Below are 18,016 nucleotides of genomic sequence, written 5' to 3'. Positions count from 1 at the left end.
CCCATCCATGCCCTAGTAATGACCTACACTGCTGTGTTTCAAAGTGTGCAATACGAATGCTGTTTTTAATGGTTTGTGAGGCTACTGTGTCTCTTCTTGCAGTCACTATTGTCTTCTGGCGCCATTGGATGAATAGAACCATGCTTGGTCTCTGTGGAGTTCCTCAGTAATTTACATGGTCACAGGCTGTGTCTCCTTGTGTTGTACTTGATGTGTGAGTTAAAAGTTGCATTGCATATGAGCACTCTGTAATTGAATCGATAGGTATCGTAAGAAAGTACCACTGCAAGAGTAATGCAATTTGTGTTAGCAGTGAAGACAGTTTGGCCAAAATATTCGCTTGTTTTGAGAGTCTTGAAGACCTGCTACCTGCTCCAGTCAGAGTCATTTATCCCACACATTAGAGAAGTGTGTTTCATACGTATGCCTATAAGACACTAAACTCGGGATGTGAGAACATGGCGACAATAGCTGCCAACACGTCTTGCTGCCGCCTAGCGGCAGCTGTGTGAAACTGCTGCTGCTCTGGGTGGATGGTGCGAGAGCAAACGACTCTACGATCTAAGTTTTACACCCAAAACTGCCAAATCTACAGTTGACAGAGCTGCCACTTACTAAGAACGACACCTCGCAGTAATTAGTTCACAAATTAGCACTCGGCAGGCCTTGTGTTCCTCGCCAGAGCTGTGTAAACCTACGTCCAAGCCGAACCATGTTTGACGCGACGCCATAACTATATATACAATTTCAGAGGGCTCCTCGAATGTACTCGCTTCGGCGGTACATATACTAAAATTGGAACGATACAGAGAAGATTAGCATGGCCCCTGCGCAAGGATGACACGCAAAATCGTGAAGCGTTCCACATTTTTTTTCGCAATCTCACTCTCTCATGCCTCACATCAGCTGCTAATACCATCAGCCAACTACACAAGTTTCGCTTCATATCTGCACCCACTTGTCACAAACTATGCTCTCCATTTACGCAGTTCTCCTCCACTTTCTTTCATTCACAACAGAACATGACAAAACTGGCAATAAACCTATCCCTTACATCACCAATGCACATCTAAAATGTCACTCTAATAACAAGTCAGCAAGCCCACCCAAACCACAAGTACATGTCACTAGCACCCCTTCAACACAAATCACAGCCAGGCTAAGCCTAGCACAGGCAAAAGCCTCTTCTCTTCCTCAGTATCACACTCAGCTGTCACAGCATCTCTTGCTATTGTCTCAATCATGTCATTTCATAACACACACCTACTGCCACACACAACATTTGGAAACCTTACACCAACTTTACACAAGATAGCTGCATGTTCCAAATCTTTCTCACTCACATACTTTCACTTAGATTACTGCTTAAATACACTCTAGCGCTCTAAAATTAGCTTGCCTTACCTAATATTTATTTTTCTCTAACGCCTACAAAGCTTCTGGTGCCTGTAAGCCACTATCACATACTGTCTGCACACAGACCCACAATATTTATCTTTATTCATTTTCATGGCTGCAGCTGATGCCATAATTGTTTGAGCAGCATAAACAAACATGTGAAGGAAGGTGTATCTTTCATGATTAAGTGTGCAAGCTACCCCTTTACAGGAAGTTTATGTAACATTATGTTTCAAGTAACTTTCCTAGTGGCCTTGCTATCCAGCTGCAGCCTCATAATACAGACTGCAGGTGACACCTCATCAGGTTCTTAACTGAAGCATATCTGCCTGTGTAATAAGCCACTGCCCTTCACCTAAAAACCAACTATTACTGCAAATCTGTGGTGAATCAGCATGTCATGTACAAATTTCACTGGTGTGACCCACAAAGTATTTTCCCACATGTCTGGCAATCTGCCATTACATACAGTTACTTAAATAAATTCCAAAAGTGTCAGCCAATGAATACCACAACACTGAAGTGTTTAGACAGCAGACCAGTATGCTAATATTAACATATAGCATTTAGATGTGAGACTCTACTATTTTGACAGCACTTTGAATCCCATCAATGTGATACAAGTCGATGGTGTTCACAATTGCAGCTGATGCACCTCTCATCCTGTGTCTAGGAGAAAGATTGCACAAACTCTGCATGCAATATTCATCATGTTACATACACAGAAGCTCTACCACATAAGCAGATACAGAGCCAGTCAAGACACAAAACACTAGCAAGCTTCAAGATTTCAGGAATAGACAACTACATCACAAACCAGTTTGTGTCACATTGACACCAGTAGCTACTCAGTTATTAACTGCTTTCAAATACTAAATCTATCACTCTTTGTTCTGCACTAGCAATTCTTCCTGCAATAACAACATTCACCAACCTGGATTACAGCTGATTGACATTTCACAGGAACATAACTACAGCTACTAACACAATGCTAACCTGGTTTCTCTTACCACATGTCCCCTCGATATTTTAGGCTCATTCACACACCTCAATCACAGTGTTTCACTGTTGTCAAGTAGACCTGCCCTGTGTACACCTGGATCAACACAAATATATCACCTGGTATTGTACTGAAAACGGAACTATGTCCATCATTCCTACTACTATCTCACACAAGTCGCATTAACCCATCCATGCCCTAGTAATGACCTACACTGCTGTGTTTCAAAGTGTGCAATACGAATGCTGTTTTTAATGGTTTGTGAGGCTACTGTGTCTCTTCTTGCAGTCACTATTGTCTTCTGGCGCCATTGGATGAATAGAACCATGCTTGGTCTCTGTGGAGTTCCTCAGTAATTTACATGGTCACAGGCTGTGTCTTCTTGTGTTGTACTTGATGTGTGAGTTAAAAGTTGCATTGCATATGAGCACTCTGTAATTAAATCGATAGGTATCGTAAGAAAGTACCACTGCAAGAGTAATGCAATTTGTGTTAGCAGTGAAGACAGTTTGGCCAAAATATTCGCTTGTTTTGAGAGTCTTGAAGACCTGCTACCTGCTCCAGTCAGAGTCATTTATCCCACACATTAGAGAAGTGTGTTTCATACGTATGCCTATAAGACACTAAACTCGGGATGTGAGAACATGGCGACAATAGCTGCCAACACGTCTTGCTGCCGCCTAGCGGCAGCTGTGTGAAACTGCTGCTGCTCTGGGTGGATGGTGCGAGAGCAAACGACTCTACGATCTAAGTTTTACACCCAAAACTGCCAAATCTACAGTTGACAGAGCTGCCACTTACTAAGAACGACACCTCGCAGTAATTAGTTCACAAATTAGCACTCGGCAGGCCTTGTGTTCCTCGCCAGAGCTGTGTAAACCTACGTCCAAGCCGAACCATGTTTGACGCGACGCCATAACTATATATACAATTTCAGAGGGCTCCTCGAATGTACTCGCTTCGGCGGTACATATACTAAAATTGGAACGATACAGAGAAGATTAGCATGGCCCCTGCGCAAGGATGACACGCAAAATCGTGAAGCGTTCCACATTTTTTTTCGCAATCTCACTCTCTCATGCCTCACATCAGCTGCTAATACCATCAGCCAACTACACAAGTTTCGCTTCATATCTGCACCCACTTGTCACAAACTATGCTCTCCATTTACGCAGTTCTCCTCCACTTTCTTTCATTCACAACAGAACATGACAAAACTGGCAATAAACCTATCCCTTACATCACCAATGCACATCTAAAATGTCACTCTAATAACAAGTCAGCAAGCCCACCAAAACCACAAGTACATGTCACTAGCACCCCTTCAACACAAATCACAGCCAGGCTAAGCCTAGCACAGGCAAAAGCCTCTTCTCTTCCTCAGTATCACACTCAGCTGTCACAGCATCTCTTGCTATTGTCTCAATCATGTCATTTCATAACACACACCTACTGCCACACACAACATTTGGAAACCTTACACCAACTTTACACAAGATAGCTGCATGTTCCAAATCTTTCTCACTCACATACTTTCACTTAGACTACTGCTTAAATACACTCTAGCGCTCTAAAATTAGCTTGCATTACCTAATATTTATTTTTCTCTAACGCCTACAAAGCTTCTGGTGCCTGTAAGCCACTATCACATACTGTCTGCACACAGACCCACAATATTTATCTTTATTCATCTTCATGGCTGCAGCTGATGCCATAATTGTTTGAGCAGCATAAACAAACATGTGAAGGAAGGTGTATCTTTCATGATTAAGTGTGCAAGCTACCCCTTTACAGGAAGTTTATGTAACATTATGTTTCAAGTAACTTTCCTAGTGGCCTTGCTATCCAGATGCAGCCTCATAATACAGACTGCAGGTGACACCTCATCAGGTTCTTAACTGAAGCATGTCTGCCTGTGTAATAAGCCACTGCCCTTCACCTAAAAGCCAACTATTACTGCAAATCTGTGGTGAATCAGCATGTCATGTACAAATTTCACTGGTGTGACCCACAAAGTATTTTCCCACATGTCTGGCAATCTGCCATTACATACAGTTACTTAAATAAATTCCAAAAGTGTCAGCCAATGAATACCACAACACTGAAGTGTTTAGACAGCAGACCAGTATGCTAATATTAACATATAGCATTTAGATGTGAGACTCTACTATTTTGACAGCACTTTGAATCCCATCAATGTGATACAAGTCGATGGTGTTCACAATTGCAGCTGATGCACCTCTCATCCTGTGTCTAGGAGAAAGATTGCACAAACTCTGCATGCAATATTCATCATGTTACATACACAGAAGCTCTACCACATAAGCAGATACAGAGCCAGTCAAGACACAAAACACTAGCAAGCTTCAAGATTTCAGGAATAGACAACTACATCACAAACCAGTTTGTGTCACATTGACACCAGTAGCTACTCAGTTATTAACTGCTTTCAAATACTAAATCTATCACTCTTTGTTCTGCACTAGCAATTCTTCCTGCAATAACAACATTCACCAACCTGGATTACAGCTGATTGACATTTCACAGGAACATAACTACAGCTACTAACACAATGCTAACCTGGTTTCTCTTACCACATGTCCCCTCGATATTTTAGGCTCATTCACACACCTCAATCACAGTGTTTCACTGTTGTCAAGTAGACCTGCCCTGTGTACACCTGGATCAACACAAATATATCACCTGGTATTGTACTGAAAACGGAACTATGTCCATCATTCCTACTACTATCTCACACAAGTCGCATTAACCCATCCATGCCCTAGTAATGACCTACACTGCTGTGTTTCAAAGTGTGCAATACGAATGCTGTTTTTAATGGTTTGTGAGGCTACTGTGTCTCTTCTTGCAGTCACTATTGTCTTCTGGCGCCATTGGATGAATAGAACCATGCTTGGTCTCTGTGGAGTTCCTCAGTAATTTACATGGTCACAGGCTGTGTCTTCTTGTGTTGTACTTGATGTGTGAGTTAAAAGTTGCATTGCATATGAGCACTCTGTAATTAAATCGATAGGTATCGTAAGAAAGTACCACTGCAAGAGTAATGCAATTTGTGTTAGCAGTGAAGACAGTTTGGCCAAAATATTCGCTTGTTTTGAGAGTCTTGAAGACCTGCTACCTGCTCCAGTCAGAGTCATTTATCCCACACATTAGAGAAGTGTGTTTCATACGTATGCCTATAAGACACTAAACTCGGGATGTGAGAACATGGCGACAATAGCTGCCAACACGTCTTGCTGCCGCCTAGCGGCAGCTGTGTGAAACTGCTGCTGCTCTGGGTGGATGGTGCGAGAGCAAACGACTCTACGATCTAAGTTTTACACCCAAAACTGCCAAATCTACAGTTGACAGAGCTGCCACTTACTAAGAACGACACCTCGCAGTAATTAGTTCACAAATTAGCACTCGGCAGGCCTTGTGTTCCTCGCCAGAGCTGTGTAAACCTACGTCCAAGCCGAACCATGTTTGACGCGACGCCATAACTATATATACAATTTCAGAGGGCTCCTCGAATGTACTCGCTTCGGCGGTACATATACTAAAATTGGAACGATACAGAGAAGATTAGCATGGCCCCTGCGCAAGGATGACACGCAAAATCGTGAAGCGTTCCACATTTTTTTTCGCAATCTCACTCTCTCATGCCTCACATCAGCTGCTAATACCATCAGCCAACTACACAAGTTTCGCTTCATATCTGCACCCACTTGTCACAAACTATGCTCTCCATTTACGCAGTTCTCCTCCACTTTCTTTCATTCACAACAGAACATGACAAAACTGGCAATAAACCTATCCCTTACATCACCAATGCACATCTAAAATGTCACTCTAATAACAAGTCAGCAAGCCCACCCAAACCACAAGTACATGTCACTAGCACCCCTTCAACACAAATCACAGCCAGGCTAAGCCTAGCACAGGCAAAAGCCTCTTCTCTTCCTCAGTATCACACTCAGCTGTCACAGCATCTCTTGCTATTGTCTCAATCATGTCATTTCATAACACACACCTACTGCCACACACAACATTTGGAAACCTTACACCAACTTTACACAAGATAGCTGCATGTTCCAAATCTTTCTCACTCACATACTTTCACTTAGACTACTGCTTAAATACACTCTAGCGCTCTAAAATTAGCTTGCATTACCTAATATTTATTTTTCTCTAACGCCTACAAAGCTTCTGGTGCCTGTAAGCCACTATCACATACTGTCTGCACACAGACCCACAATATTTATCTTTATTCATCTTCATGGCTGCAGCTGATGCCATAATTGTTTGAGCAGCATAAACAAACATGTGAAGGAAGGTGTATCTTTCATGATTAAGTGTGCAAGCTACCCCTTTACAGGAAGTTTATGTAACATTATGTTTCAAGTAACTTTCCTAGTGGCCTTGCTATCCAGCTGCAGCCTCATAATACAGACTGCAGGTGACACCTCATCAGGTTCTTAACTGAAGCATATCTGCCTGTGTAATAAGCCACTGCCCTTCACCTAAAAACCAACTATTACTGCAAATCTGTGGTGAATCAGCATGTCATGTACAAATTTCACTGGTGTGACCCACAAAGTATTTTCCCACATGTCTGGCAATCTGCCATTACATACAGTTACTTAAATAAATTCCAAAAGTGTCAGCCAATGAATACCACAACACTGAAGTGTTTAGACAGCAGACCAGTATGCTAATATTAACATATAGCATTTAGATGTGAGACTCTACTATTTTGACAGCACTTTGAATCCCATCAATGTGATACAAGTCGATGGTGTTCACAATTGCAGCTGATGCACCTCTCATCCTGTGTCTAGGAGAAAGATTGCACAAACTCTGCATGCAATATTCATCATGTTACATACACAGAAGCTCTACCACATAAGCAGATACAGAGCCAGTCAAGACACAAAACACTAGCAAGCTTCAAGATTTCAGGAATAGACAACTACATCACAAACCAGTTTGTGTCACATTGACACCAGTAGCTACTCAGTTATTAACTGCTTTCAAATACTAAATCTATCACTCTTTGTTCTGCACTAGCAATTCTTCCTGCAATAACAACATTCACCAACCTGGATTACAGCTGATTGACATTTCACAGGAACATAACTACAGCTACTAACACAATGCTAACCTGGTTTCTCTTACCACATGTCCCCTCGATATTTTAGGCTCATTCACACACCTCAATCACAGTGTTTCACTGTTGTCAAGTAGACCTGCCCTGTGTACACCTGGATCAACACAAATATATCACCTGGTATTGTACTGAAAACGGAACTATGTCCATCATTCCTACTACTATCTCACACAAGTCGCATTAACCCATCCATGCCCTAGTAATGACCTACACTGCTGTGTTTCAAAGTGTGCAATACGAATGCTGTTTTTAATGGTTTGTGAGGCTACTGTGTCTCTTCTTGCAGTCACTATTGTCTTCTGGCGCCATTGGATGAATAGAACCATGCTTGGTCTCTGTGGAGTTCCTCAGTAATTTACATGGTCACAGGCTGTGTCTTCTTGTGTTGTACTTGATGTGTGAGTTAAAAGTTGCATTGCATATGAGCACTCTGTAATTAAATCGATAGGTATCGTAAGAAAGTACCACTGCAAGAGTAATGCAATTTGTGTTAGCAGTGAAGACAGTTTGGCCAAAATATTCGCTTGTTTTGAGAGTCTTGAAGACCTGCTACCTGCTCCAGTCAGAGTCATTTATCCCACACATTAGAGAAGTGTGTTTCATACGTATGCCTATAAGACACTAAACTCGGGATGTGAGAACATGGCGACAATAGCTGCCAACACGTCTTGCTGCCGCCTAGCGGCAGCTGTGTGAAACTGCTGCTGCTCTGGGTGGATGGTGCGAGAGCAAACGACTCTACGATCTAAGTTTTACACCCAAAACTGCCAAATCTACAGTTGACAGAGCTGCCACTTACTAAGAACGACACCTCGCAGTAATTAGTTCACAAATTAGCACTCGGCAGGCCTTGTGTTCCTCGCCAGAGCTGTGTAAACCTACGTCCAAGCCGAACCATGTTTGACGCGACGCCATAACTAGATATACAATTTCAGAGGGCTCCTCGAATGTACTCGCTTCGGCGGTACATATACTAAAATTGGAACGATACAGAGAAGATTAGCATGGCCCCTGCGCAAGGATGACACGCAAAATCGTGAAGCGTTCCACATTTTTTTTCGCAATCTCACTCTCTCATGCCTCACATCAGCTGCTAATACCATCAGCCAACTACACAAGTTTCGCTTCATATCTGCACCCACTTGTCACAAACTATGCTCTCCATTTACGCAGTTCTCCTCCACTTTCTTTCATTCACAACAGAACATGACAAAACTGGCAATAAACCTATCCCTTACATCACCAATGCACATCTAAAATGTCACTCTAATAACAAGTCAGCAAGCCCACCAAAACCACAAGTACATGTCACTAGCACCCCTTCAACACAAATCACAGCCAGGCTAAGCCTAGCACAGGCGAAAGCCTCTTCTCTTCCTCAGTATCACACTCAGCTGTCACAGCATCTCTTGCTATTGTCTCAATCATGTCATTTCATAACACACACCTACTGCCACACACAACATTTGGAAACCTTACACCAACTTTACACAAGATAGCTGCATGTTCCAAATCTTTCTCACTCACATACTTTCACTTAGACTACTGCTTAAATACACTCTAGCGCTCTAAAATTAGCTTGCATTACCTAATATTTATTTTTCTCTAACGCCTACAAAGCTTCTGGTGCCTGTAAGCCACTATCACATACTGTCTGCACACAGACCCACAATATTTATCTTTATTCATCTTCATGGCTGCAGCTGATGCCATAATTGTTTGAGCAGCATAAACAAACATGTGAAGGAAGGTGTATCTTTCATGATTAAGTGTGCAAGCTACCCCTTTACAGGAAGTTTATGTAACATTATGTTTCAAGTAACTTTCCTAGTGGCCTTGCTATCCAGCTGCAGCCTCATAATACAGACTGCAGGTGCCACCTCATCAGGTTCTTAACTGAAGCATATCTGCCTGTGTAATAAGCCACTGCCCTTCACCTAAAAACCAACTATTACTGCAAATCTGTGGTGAATCAGCATGTCATGTACAAATTTCACTGGTGTGACCCACAAAGTATTTTCCCACATGTCTGGCAATCTGCCATTACATACAGTTACTTAAATAAATTCCAAAAGTGTCAGCCAATGAATACCACAACACTGAAGTGTTTAGACAGCAGACCAGTATGCTAATATTAACATATAGCATTTAGATGTGAGACTCTACTATTTTGACAGCACTTTGAATCCCATCAATGTGATACAAGTCGATGGTGTTCACAATTGCAGCTGATGCACCTCTCATCCTGTGTCTAGGAGAAAGATTGCACAAACTCTGCATGCAATATTCATCATGTTACATACACAGAAGCTCTACCACATAAGCAGATACAGAGCCAGTCAAGACACAAAACACTAGCAAGCTTCAAGATTTCAGGAATAGACAACTACATCACAAACCAGTTTGTGTCACATTGACACCAGTAGCTACTCAGTTATTAACTGCTTTCAAATACTAAATCTATCACTCTTTGTTCTGCACTAGCAATTCTTCCTGCAATAACAACATTCACCAACCTGGATTACAGCTGATTGACATTTCACAGGAACATAACTACAGCTACTAACACAATGCTAACCTGGTTTCTCTTACCACATGTCCCCTCGATATTTTAGGCTCATTCACACACCTCAATCACAGTGTTTCACTGTTGTCAAGTAGACCTGCCCTGTGTACACCTGGATCAACACAAATATATCACCTGGTATTGTACTGAAAACGGAACTATGTCCATCATTCCTACTACTATCTCACACAAGTCGCATTAACCCATCCATGCCCTAGTAATGTCCTACACTGCTGTGTTTCAAAGTGTGCAATACGAATGCTGTTTTTAATGGTTTGTGAGGCTACTGTGTCTCTTCTTGCAGTCACTATTGTCTTCTGGCGCCATTGGATGAATAGAACCATGCTTGGTCTCTGTGGAGTTCCTCAGTAATTTACATGGTCACAGGCTGTGTCTTCTTGTGTTGTACTTGATGTGTGAGTTAAAAGTTGCATTGCATATGAGCACTCTGTAATTAAATCGATAGGTATCGTAAGAAAGTACCACTGCAAGAGTAATGCAATTTGTGTTAGCAGTGAAGACAGTTTGGCCAAAATATTCGCTTGTTTTGAGAGTCTTGAAAACCTGCTACCTGCTCCAGTCAGAGTCATTTATCCCACACATTAGAGAAGTGTGTTTCATACGTATGCCTATAAGACACTAAACTCGGGATGTGAGAACATGGCGACAATAGCTGCCAACACGTCTTGCTGCCGCCTAGCGGCAGCTGTGTGAAACTGCTGCTGCTCTGGGTGGATGGTGCGAGAGCAAACGACTCTACGATCTAAGTTTTACACCCAAAACTGCCAAATCTACAGTTGACAGAGCTGCCACTTACTAAGAACGACACCTCGCAGTAATTAGTTCACAAATTAGCACTCGGCAGGCCTTGTGTTCCTCGCCAGAGCTGTGTAAACCTACGTCCAAGCCGAACCATGTTTGACGCGACGCCATAACTATATATACAATTTCAGTGGGCTCCTCGAATGTACTCGCTTCGGCGGTACATATACTAAAATTGGAACGATACAGAGAAGATTAGCATGGCCCCTGCGCAAGGATGACACGCAAAATCGTGAAGCGTTCCACATTTTTTTTCGCAATCTCACTCTCTCATGCCTCACATCAGCTGCTAATACCATCAGCCAACTACACAAGTTTCGCTTCATATCTGCACCCACTTGTCACAAACTATGCTCTCCATTTACGCAGTTCTCCTCCACTTTCTTTCATTCACAACAGAACATGACAAAACTGGCAATAAACCTATCCCTTACATCACCAATGCACATCTAAAATGTCACTCTAATAACAAGTCAGCAAGCCCACCAAAACCACAAGTACATGTCACTAGCACCCCTTCAACACAAATCACAGCCAGGCTAAGCCTAGCACAGGCGAAAGCCTCTTCTCTTCCTCAGTATCACACTCAGCTGTCACAGCATCTCTTGCTATTGTCTCAATCATGTCATTTCATAACACACACCTACTGCCACACACAACATTTGGAAACCTTACACCAACTTTACACAAGATAGCTGCATGTTCCAAATCTTTCTCACTCACATACTTTCACTTAGACTACTGCTTAAATACACTCTAGCGCTCTAAAATTAGCTTGCATTACCTAATATTTATTTTTCTCTAACGCCTACAAAGCTTCTGGTGCCTGTAAGCCACTATCACATACTGTCTGCACACAGACCCACAATATTTATCTTTATTCATCTTCATGGCTGCAGCTGATGCCATAATTGTTTGAGCAGCATAAACAAACATGTGAAGGAAGGTGTATCTTTCATGATTAAGTGTGCAAGCTACCCCTTTACAGGAAGTTTATTTAACATTATGTTTCAAGTAACTTTCCTAGTGGCCTTGCTATCCAGCTGCAGCCTCATAATACAGACTGCAGGTGACACCTCATCAGGTTCTTAACTGAAGCATATCTGCCTGTGTAATAAGCCACTGCCCTTCACCTAAAAACCAACTATTACTGCAAATCTGTGGTGCATCAGCATGTCATGTACAAATTTCACTGGTGTGACCCACAAAGTATTTTCCCACATGTCTGGCAATCTGCCATTACATACAGTTACCTAAATAAATTCCAAAAGTGTCAGCCAATGAATACCACAACACTGAAGTGTTTAGACAGCAGACCAGTATGCTAATATTAACATATAGCATTTAGATGTGAGACTCTACTATTTTGACAGCACTTTGAATCCCATCAATGTGATACAAGTCGATGGTGTTCACAATTGCAGCTGATGCACCTCTCATCCTGTGTCTAGGAGAAAGATTGCACAAACTCTGCATGCAATATTCATCATGTTACATACACAGAAGCTCTACCACATAAGCAGATACAGAGCCAGTCAAGACACAAAACACTAGCAAGCTTCAAGATTTCAGGAATAGACAACTACATCACAAACCAGTTTGTGTCACATGACACCAGTAGCTACTCAGTTATTAACTGCTTTCAAATACTAAATCTATCACTCTTTGTTCTGCACTAGCAATTCTTCCTGCAATAACAACATTCACCAACCTGGATTACAGCTGATTGACATTTCACAGGAACATAACTACAGCTACTAACACAATGCTAACCTGGTTTCTCTTACCACATGTCCCCTCGATATTTTAGGCTCATTCACACACCTCAATCACAGTGTTTCACTGTTGTCAAGTAGACCTGCCCTGTGTACACCTGGATCAACACAAATATATCACCTGGTATTGTACTGAAAACGGAACTATGTCCATCATTCCTACTACTATCTCACACAAGTCGCATTAACCCATCCATGCCCTGGTAATGACCTACACTGCTGTGTTTCAAAGTGTGCAATACGAATGCTGTTTTTAATGGTTCGTGAGGCTACTGTGTCTCTTCTTGCAGTCACTATTGTCTTCTGGCGCCATTGGATGAATAGAACCATGCTTGGTCTCTGTGGAGTTCCTCAGTAATTTACATGGTCACAGGCTGTGTCTTCTTGTGTTGTACTTGATGTGTGAGTTAAAAGTTGCATTGCATATGAGCACTCTGTAATTAAATCGATAGGTATCGTAAGAAAGTACCACTGCAAGAGTAATGCAATTTGTGTTAGCAGTGAAGACAGTTTGGCCAAAATATTCGCTTGTTTTGAGAGTCTTGAAGACCTGCTACCTGCTCCAGTCAGAGTCATTTATCCCACACATTAGAGAAGTGTGTTTCATACGTATGCCTATAAGACACTAAACTCGGGATGTGAGAACATGGCGACAATAGCTGCCAACACGTCTTGCTGCCGCCTAGCGGCAGCTGTGTGAGACTGCTGCTGCTCTGGGTGGATGGTGCGAGAGCAAACGACTCTACGATCTAAGTTTTACACCCAAAACTGCCAAATCTACAGTTGACAGAGCTGCCACTTACTAAGAACGACACCTCGCAGTAATTAGTTCACAAATTAGCACTCGGCAGGCCTTGTGTTCCTCGCCAGAGCTGTGTAAACCTACGTCCAAGCCGAACCATGTTTGACGCGACGCCATAACTATATATACAATTTCAGAGGGCTCCTCGAATGTACTCGCTTCGGCGGTACATATACTAAAATTGGAACGATACAGAGAAGATTAGCATGGCCCCTGCGCAAGGATGACACGCAAAATCGTGAAGCGTTCCACATTTTTTTTCGCAATCTCACTCTCTCATGCCTCACATCAGCTGCTAATACCATCAGCCAACTACACAAGTTTCGCTTCATATCTGCACCCACTTGTCACAAACTATGCTCTCCATTTACGCAGTTCTCCTCCACTTTCTTTCATTCACAACAGAACATGACAAAACTGGCAATAAACCTATCCCTTACATCACCAATGCACATCTAAAATGTCACTCTAATAACAAGTCAGCAAGCCCACCAAAACCACAAGTACATGTCACTAGCACCCCTTCAACACAAATCACAGCCAGGCTAAGCCTAGCACAGGCAAAAGCCTCTTCTCTTCCTCAGTATCACACTCAGCTGTCACAGCATCTCTTGCTACTGTCTCAATCATGTCATTTCATAACACACACCTACTGCCACACACAACATTTGGAAACCTTACACCAACTTTACACAAGATAGCTGCATGTTCCAAATCTTTCTCACTCACATACTTTCACTTAGACTACTGCTTAAATACACTCTAGCGCTCTAAAATTAGCTTGCATTACCTAATATTTATTTTTCTCTAACGCCTACAAAGCTTCTGGTGCCTGTAAGCCACTATCACATACTGTCTGCACACAGACCCACAATATTTATCTTTATTCATCTTCATGGCTGCAGCTGATGCCATAATTGTTTGAGCAGCATAAACAAACATGTGAAGGAAGGTGTATCTTTCATGATTAAGTGAGCAAGCTACCCCTTTACAGGAAGTTTATTTAACATTATGTTTCAAGTAACTTTCCTAGTGGCCTTGCTATCCAGCTGCAGCCTCATAATACAGACTGCAGGTGACACCTCATCAGGTTCTTAACTGAAGCATATCTGCCTGTGTAATAAGCCACTGCCCTTCACCTAAAAACCAACTATTACTGCAAATCTGTGGTGCATCAGCATGTCATGTACAAATTTCACTGGTGTGACCCACAAAGTATTTTCCCACATGTCTGGCAATCTGCCATTACATACAGTTACTTAAATAAATTCCAAAAGTGTCAGCCAATGAATACCACAACACTGAAGTGTTTAGACAGCAGACCAGTATGCTAATATTAACATATAGCATTTAGATGTGAGACTCTACTATTTTGACAGCACTTTGAATCCCATCAATGTGATACAAGTCGATGGTGTTCACAATTGCAGCTGATGCACCTCTCATCCTGTGTCTAGGAGAAAGATTGCACAAACTCTGCATGCAATATTCATCATGTTACATACACAGAAGCTCTACCACATAAGCAGATACAGAGCCAGTCAAGACACAAAACACTAGCAAGCTTCAAGATTTCAGGAATAGACAACTACATCACAAACCAGTTTGTGTCACATTGACACCAGTAGCTACTCAGTTATTAACTGCTTTCAAATACTAAATCTATCACTCTTTGTTCTGCACTAGCAATTCTTCCTGCAATAACAACATTCACCAACCTGGATTACAGCTGATTGACATTTCACAGGAACATAACTACAGCTACTAACACAATGCTAACCTGGTTTCTCTTACCACATGTCCCCTCGATATTTTAGGCTCATTCACACACCTCAATCACAGTGTTTCACTGTTGTCAAGTAGACCTGCCCTGTGTACACCTGGATCAACACAAATATATCACCTGGTATTGTACTGAAAACGGAACTATGTCCATCATTCCTACTACTATCTCACACAAGTCGCATTAACCCATCCATGCCCTGGTAATGACCTACACTGCTGTGTTTCAAAGTGTGCAATACGAATGCTGTTTTTAATGGTTCGTGAGGCTACTGTGTCTCTTCTTGCAGTCACTATTGTCTTTTGGCGCCATTGGATGAATAGAACCATGCTTGGTCTCTGTGGAGTTCCTCAGTAATTTACATGGTCACAGGCTGTGTCTTCTTGTGTTGTACTTGATGTGTGAGTTAAAAGTTGCATTGCATATGAGCACTCTGTAATTAAATCGATAGGTATCGTAAGAAAGTACCACTGCAAGAGTAATGCAATTTGTGTTAGCAGTGAAGACAGTTTGGCCAAAATATTCGCTTGTTTTGAGAGTCTTGAAGACCTGCTACCTGCTCCAGTCAGAGTCATTTATCCCACACATTAGAGAAGTGTGTTTCATACGTATGCCTATAAGACACTAAACTCGGGATGTGAGAACATGGCGACAATAGCTGCCAACACGTCTTGCTGCCGCCTAGCGGCAGCTGTGTGAGACTGCTGCTGCTCTGGGTGGATGGTGCGAGAGCAAACGACTCTACGATCTAAGTTTTACACCCAAAACTGCCAAATCTACAGTTGACAGAGCTGCCACTTACTAAGAACGACACCTCGCAGTAATTAGTTCACAAATTAGCACTCGGCAGGCCTTGTGTTCCTCGCCAGAGCTGTGTAAACCTACGTCCAAGCCGAACCATGTTTGACGCGACGCCATAACTATATATACAATTTCAGAGGGCTCCTCGAATGTACTCGCTTCGGCGGTACATATACTAAAATTGGAACGATACAGAGAAGATTAGCATGGCCCCTGCGCAAGGATGACACGCAAAATCGTGAAGCGTTCCACATTTTTTTTCGCAATCTCACTCTCTCATGCCTCACATCAGCTGCTAATACCATCAGCCAACTACACAAGTTTCGCTTCATATCTGCACCCACTTGTCACAAACTATGCTCTCCATTTACGCAGTTCTCCTCCACTTTCTTTCATTCACAACAGAACATGACAAAACTGGCAATAAACCTATCCCTTACATCACCAATGCACATCTAAAATGTCACTCTAATAACAAGTCAGCAAGCACACCAAAACCACAAGTACATGTCACTAGCACCCCTTCAACACAAATCACAGCCAGGCTAAGCCTAGCACAGGCAAAAGCCTCTTCTCTTCCTCAGTATCACACTCAGCTGTCACAGCATCTCTTGCTATTGTCTCAATCATGTCATTTCATAACACACACCTACTGCCACACACAACATTTGGAAACCTTACACCAACTTTACACAAGATAGCTGCATGTTCCAAATCTTTCTCACTCACATACTTTCACTTAGACTACTGCTTAAATACACTCTAGCGCTCTAAAATTAGCTTGCATTACCTAATATTTATTTTTCTCTAACGCCTACAAAGCTTCTGGTGCCTGTAAGCCACTATCACATACTGTCTGCACACAGACCCACAATATTTATCTTTATTCATCTTCATGGCAGCAGCTGATGCCATAATTGTTTGAGCAGCATAAACAAACATGTGAAGGAAGGTGTATCTTTCATGATTAAGTGAGCAAGCTACCCCTTTACAGGAAGTTTATTTAACATTATGTTTCAAGTAACTTTCCTAGTGGCCTTGCTATCCAGCTGCAGCCTCATAATACAGACTGCAGGTGACACCTCATCAGGTTCTTAACTGAAGCATATCTGCCTGTGTAATAAGCCACTGCCCTTCACCTAAAAACCAACTATTACTGCAAATCTGTGGTGCATCAGCATGTCATGTACAAATTTCACTGGTGTGACCCACAAAGTATTTTCCCACATGTCTGGCAATCTGCCATTACATACAGTTACCTAAATAAATTCCAAAAGTGTCAGCCAATGAATACCACAACACTGAAGTGTTTAGACAGCAGACCAGTATGCTAATATTAACATATAGCATTTAGATGTGAGACTCTACTATTTTGACAGCACTTTGAATCCCATCAATGTGATACAAGTCGATGGTGTTCACAATTGCAGCTGATGCACCTCTCATCCTGTGGCTAGGAGAAAGATTGCACAAACTCTGCATGCAATATTCATCATGTTACATACACAGAAGCTCTACCACATAAGCAGATACAGAGCCAGTCAAGACACAAAACACTAGCAAGCTTCAAGATTTCAGGAATAGACAACTACATCACAAACCAGTTTGTGTCACATTGACACCAGTAGCTACTCAGTTATTAACTGCTTTCAAATACTAAATCTATCACTCTTTGTTCTGCACTAGCAATTCTTCCTGCAATAACAACATTCACCAACCTGGATTACAGCTGATTGACATTTCACAGGAACATAACTACAGCTACTAACACAATGCTAACCTGGTTTCTCTTACCACATGTCCCCTCGATATTTTAGGCTCATTCACACACCTCAATCACAGTGTTTCACTGTTGTCAAGTAGACCTGCCCTGTGTACACCTGGATCAACACAAATATA

General features: G+C 42.1%; 7 non-coding genes across 7 annotated transcripts; all 7 read left to right on the top strand.

The window, feature by feature from the left end:
* Positions 1–765: 765 nt before the first annotated feature.
* LOC126279617 (U6 spliceosomal RNA) lies at positions 766–872 on the top strand. The gene has a single exon (XR_007551086.1). It is a non-coding gene; the product is annotated as a U6 spliceosomal RNA (small nuclear RNA).
* Positions 873–3,349: 2,477 nt separating this feature from the next.
* LOC126279616 (U6 spliceosomal RNA) lies at positions 3,350–3,456 on the top strand. Its single transcript, XR_007551085.1, has one exon. It is a non-coding gene; the product is annotated as a U6 spliceosomal RNA (small nuclear RNA).
* A 2,477-nt stretch (positions 3,457–5,933) lies between these two features.
* On the top strand, positions 5,934–6,040 carry LOC126279615 (U6 spliceosomal RNA). Its single transcript, XR_007551084.1, has one exon. It is a non-coding gene; the product is annotated as a U6 spliceosomal RNA (small nuclear RNA).
* Positions 6,041–8,517: 2,477 nt separating this feature from the next.
* On the top strand, positions 8,518–8,624 carry LOC126279614 (U6 spliceosomal RNA). The gene has a single exon (XR_007551083.1). It is a non-coding gene; the product is annotated as a U6 spliceosomal RNA (small nuclear RNA).
* Positions 8,625–11,101: 2,477 nt separating this feature from the next.
* On the top strand, positions 11,102–11,208 carry LOC126279613 (U6 spliceosomal RNA). Its single transcript, XR_007551082.1, has one exon. It is a non-coding gene; the product is annotated as a U6 spliceosomal RNA (small nuclear RNA).
* Positions 11,209–13,684: 2,476 nt separating this feature from the next.
* On the top strand, positions 13,685–13,791 carry LOC126279612 (U6 spliceosomal RNA). The gene has a single exon (XR_007551081.1). It is a non-coding gene; the product is annotated as a U6 spliceosomal RNA (small nuclear RNA).
* Positions 13,792–16,268: 2,477 nt separating this feature from the next.
* On the top strand, positions 16,269–16,375 carry LOC126279610 (U6 spliceosomal RNA). Its single transcript, XR_007551080.1, has one exon. It is a non-coding gene; the product is annotated as a U6 spliceosomal RNA (small nuclear RNA).
* Positions 16,376–18,016: the final 1,641 nt, after the last annotated feature.

The sequence above is a fragment of the Schistocerca gregaria genome, chromosome 6, assembly GCF_023897955.1.
Source record: "Schistocerca gregaria isolate iqSchGreg1 chromosome 6, iqSchGreg1.2, whole genome shotgun sequence".
Lineage (NCBI taxonomy): Eukaryota > Metazoa > Arthropoda > Insecta > Orthoptera > Acrididae > Schistocerca > Schistocerca gregaria.
Note: the sequence above shows the minus strand (reverse complement) of the source record. Positions and strands in the feature narration are given on the sequence as shown.